The sequence below is a fragment of the Mandrillus leucophaeus genome, unplaced genomic scaffold (assembly GCF_000951045.1).
Source record: "Mandrillus leucophaeus isolate KB7577 unplaced genomic scaffold, Mleu.le_1.0 Scaffold615, whole genome shotgun sequence".
In the NCBI taxonomy this organism is placed as follows: domain Eukaryota; kingdom Metazoa; phylum Chordata; class Mammalia; order Primates; family Cercopithecidae; genus Mandrillus; species Mandrillus leucophaeus.
The window spans coordinates 641,364-646,122 of record NW_012106642.1 but is presented as its reverse complement, the minus strand read 5'-3'; positions in this window follow the sequence as shown (position 1 = coordinate 646,122).

Genomic DNA, 4,759 nt, shown 5'->3' with positions numbered 1-4,759 from the left:
AAATAAAAATAAATAAAAGTTATTATGTATTCCCCTAAAAGATTACAGGTACATATCAATAATATATTAATGTGAGCTTATTTATTATACTCTCTGAAGAGATATTTTAAATGTTCTTTATTAATGAATGAATAAGCAACAACCCTGTAATGTGGAAAAAAGAAAACAACCAGGTATGGGAATAGTCATGTTTTTCTAGAGAAGTGCCTTTGAGAACAATGGAGTCCTTTATTGACAACTCATCATATTCCAAGCCTTTAGCTGAACACATTACACACATTATTGCATTTCATCATTCCAACAAACTTGCAAATATGGACATTTTTACCAAAATTTATTAGATGAGGAAACAGAACCATAGAGAGGAAATTTCTCCATTATCACATAGCAAGAAATAGAAATTGAAACACAAGTCTGTCTATCACCAAAGACAATGTTATTTCTTGACTGCCAGGGAAGCCACCTACCAGCTAGAAAATAGAGTACTACATTTTTTACACAAAATGAAAAAGAAACAGAAACTATGTGAATCTACATCACCTTGAAAAAGAAAAAAAACTAAAATATAAACAAAAATCCCCAGGAATGTTAAAGATATTATGTATCATTAAATTCTTGGCCAATGACACACATAAATTGTACATGAGACTAAAACTTGAGTAACAATTGGAATTCTTCATGAAAATGTAAACCTTTTACTTTAAATTTCTTTCCCATATAATAAAATGACCACATTTACCCTTTTATAACTCAAAACCAACATTTCTCTTACATTAAACCAGAAAAATTGGAGTGTTTACTAAGTGTTCAGGACTTTAAACTCCAATAAATGACAGGATCCTCTTCATTTCTTGAACATAATTTCAAAATTAGTTATGAGTTTATATATAATTGTAAAGTACATAGAACTGCTGATTAAATGTTATAGTTCATTTTATATATAGTTATATTTTGATATGCTTTTTTAAGAAAAGTAAGATACCAACAACTTTACTAGGACATAATTTCAAAAAAGTCCATGGGTGTTACATATCAAGAAAGGACTGATTTATTATCATGTAAAATACACAAACTAGCAAGGAAGAACACTTCCTATATATATTTATTTAACCATAATCTGAGGGAGTTCTTATTTGTGCATTGTTGAGAATGAAACCATCCAGGGAACCTTAGAGTAACAATAGAAAGAATGGGACTCTTCCTTTAGAGATAATTTTCTCCAACCAGGAAATTAAATGTTTCTCCTGGCAGCCAGTAAAGTACACAGAGGAATGTCAGCTCACACGTATACCTCTTCAAAGTTAATCACAAACTGGGGTTACCCAAGGTTCAGACTAAAGACAGGAGCAGTCTCACCCATACATATTATTCGACCATGTAAGCCAATCTATAAGCATCAGCTAGAAGACAAGTGTTCATTAGGGTTTCACAATGAATCACAGTAAAGTAGAACTATAACACCTTTATATATACTGAAGGAGAAGAAAGAAATAACATCTGTCCTAAAGATGGCTAAGGTTACATTTTGTGTATTTAAAGTTGTAATGTATAATATGAAGATATATATTTTTGTTCATCAAAACACGTAAATCAGAAAGCTACTAACAGTGCTTATACAGACAGAAGTGGCTTTATGTAGAGGAAAGAGTGATGGATTTAGAATCAGAATCTGTGAGTGAATGTGGGTTCAGTAATTAGTTGCTATGTCAACTGATTAATGTTATGTGACATTTCTAGGCCTCAATTTCTTCAACTACAAAAACTGAAATAATAGTACCTGGCTTGCAAGGTTGCTGTGAGGACAGAATACATGAACACACGCCAGATGGCTCTAAAAACATTCTACTACTATACAAAGATAAAGTAGTGTTATCATTGTTTCTGCAAGTAGGAAAGGATCATTGCTGAAATTTAGCCACATAGAATCTGAGAGGGTACACATTATTGAAAATGCTAGGGTCTTCTCAGAGCTAACACTGTCAAATTGACATCTCCTTACTCTGAATCCAGGACAATTATAGGCTGAACTAGACTTCCCAAGTAGTAAGCAGAATGAGACTGGCACTAGAGAGCCATCTAGTGTTTGAAGTAACAGAAGAGCCGATGTGATGGTTAAAATAAACTTTTTCAAGAATGAAACATTCCATGTTCAAAGAAAGCCATACAAATATTAAATCACCATTACAACAATGTCTCTGCCATTTTTAAATTTTTTTGAGATTGGGTTTCACTCTTGTTGCCCAGGAGTGCAATGGTGGGATCTCTGTTCACTGCAACCTCCACCTCCCAGGTTCAAGCTATTCTCCTGCCTCAGCCTCCACAGCAGCTGGGATTACAAGTACGTGCCACCATAATCCAGCTAATTTTGTATTTTTAATAGAGACGGGGTTTCTCCAAGTTGGTCAGGCTGGTCTCAAACTCCCGACATCAGGTGATCCTTCTGCCTCGGCCCCCCAAAGTGCTGAAATTACAGGTGTGAGTCACCGTGCCCGGCCTCTCAATGCCATTTTTAATCCTCCAGAAATTAAAAATGTATTACCTGAATTTTCAAATAAACAGACATCTTTAAGAAGAGCCAGGAGTCAATGAAGGGAACTCCAGAAACTCACTGTTTAAGACACCACTTAACAGCATAGAGTTTACAGCAAAGGCAAGATCAAAGAGTCTGGAGAGAGAAGTAAACAGGACAGAGATTTTTTTAGGTGGAAATCAGAGAAGAAAACTAATTACCTTTTGAATATCTTTGCTCTTGCTTCTCCAGTTCTTTTAATTGTGATGTTAGGTTGTCAATTTAGATCTTTCCTGCTTTTGCTTGTGGGCACATAGTGCTATATTTCCCTCTACACCCTGCTTTAAATGTGTCCCAGAGATTCTGTTACATTGTGTTTTTGTTCTCATTGGTTTCAAAGAGCCTCTTTATTTCTGCCTTAATTTCATTATTTACCCAGTAGTCATCCAGGAGCAGGTTGTTCAGGGTCCATGTAGTTGTGCAGTTTTGAGTGTCTTCTTAATCCTGAGTTCTAATTTGATTGCACTGTGATCTGAGAGATGGTTTGTTATGATTTCCGTTCTTTGGCATTTGCTGAGGAGTGTTTTACTTCCAATTATGTGGTCAATTTGAGAATAAGTGTGATGTGGTGCTGAGAAAAATGTATATTCTGTTGACCTGGGGTGTAGATTTCTGTAGATGTCTATTTGGTCTTCTTGGTCCAGAGCTGAGTTCAAGTCCTAGATATCCTTGTTAATTTTCTGTATCATTGATCTGTCTAATACTGACAGTGGGGTGTTAAAGTCTCTCACTATTATTGTGTGAAAGTCTAAATCTCTTTGTATATCTCTAAGAACTTGTTTTATGAATCTGGGTGCTCCTGTATTGGGTGCATATATATTTAGGATAGTTAGCTCTTCTTGTTGCATTGATCCCTGTACCATTATGTCATGGTCTTCTTTGTCTTTTTTGATCTTTGTTGGTTTAAAGTCTGTTTTATCAGAGACTCAGATTGTAATCCCCCCCCCTTTTTTTGTCTTTCCATTTGCTTGGCAAATATTCCTCCATCCCTTTATTTTGAGCCTATGTGTGTCTTTGGACATGAGATGGGTCTCCTGAATGCAGCACACCAAAAGGTCTTGACCCTTTATCCAATTTGCCAGTCTACATATTTTAATTGGGGCATTTAGTCCATTTACATTCAAGATTAATATTGTTATGTGTGAATTTGATCCTGTCATTACGATGCTAGCTGGTTATTTTGCCTATTAGTTGATGCAGTTTCTTCAGAGCATCGATGATCTTTACAATTTGGCATGTTTTTGCAGTGGCTGGTACCAGTTGTACCTTTCCATGTTTAGGTGCTTCCTTCAGGAGCTCCTGTAAGGCAGGCCTAGTGGTGACAAAATCTCTCAACATTTTCTTGTCTGTAAATGATTTTATTTCTCCTTTGCTGATGAAGCTTAATTTGGCTGGATATGAAATTCTGGGTTGAAAATTATTTTCTTTAAGAATGTTGAATATTGGCCCCCACTCTCTTCTGGATTATAGGGTTTCTGCCAAGAGATCCGCTCTTAGTCTGATGGGATTCCCTTTGAGGGTAACCCGACATTTCTCTCTGGCTGCCCTTAACATTTTTTCCTTTATTTCAACCTTAGTGAATCTGACTATTATATATCTTGGGGTTGCTCTTCTCAAGGAGTATCTTTGTGGTGTTCTCTGTATTTCCTGAATTTGACTGTTGGCCTGTCTTGCTAGGCTGGGGAAGTTCTCCTGGGTAATATCCTGAAGAGTGTTTCCAACTTGGTTCCATTCTCTCCGTCACTTTCAGGTATACCAATCAAACGTAGATTTGGTCTTTTCACAGAGTCCCATAGTTTCTTGGAGACTTTGTCCATTTCTTTTCACTGTTTTTTCTCTAATCTTGTCTTCTTGCTTTATTTCATTATGTTGATCTTCAATCTCTGATATCCTTTCTTCCACATGATTGATTCAGCTATTGATACTTGTGTATGCTTCATGAAGTTCTTTGAAACCAACGAGAACAAAGACACAATGTACCAGAATATCTGGGACACATTTAAAGCAGTGTCTAGAGAAAAATTTATAGCACTAAATGCCCACAAGAGAAAGCAGGAAAGATCTAAAATCAACACCCTAACATCACAATTAAACTAGAGAAGCAAGAACAAACAAATTCAAAAGCTAGCAGAAGACAAGAAATAACTAAGATCAGAGGAGAACTGAAGGAGATAGAGACACAAAAAACCC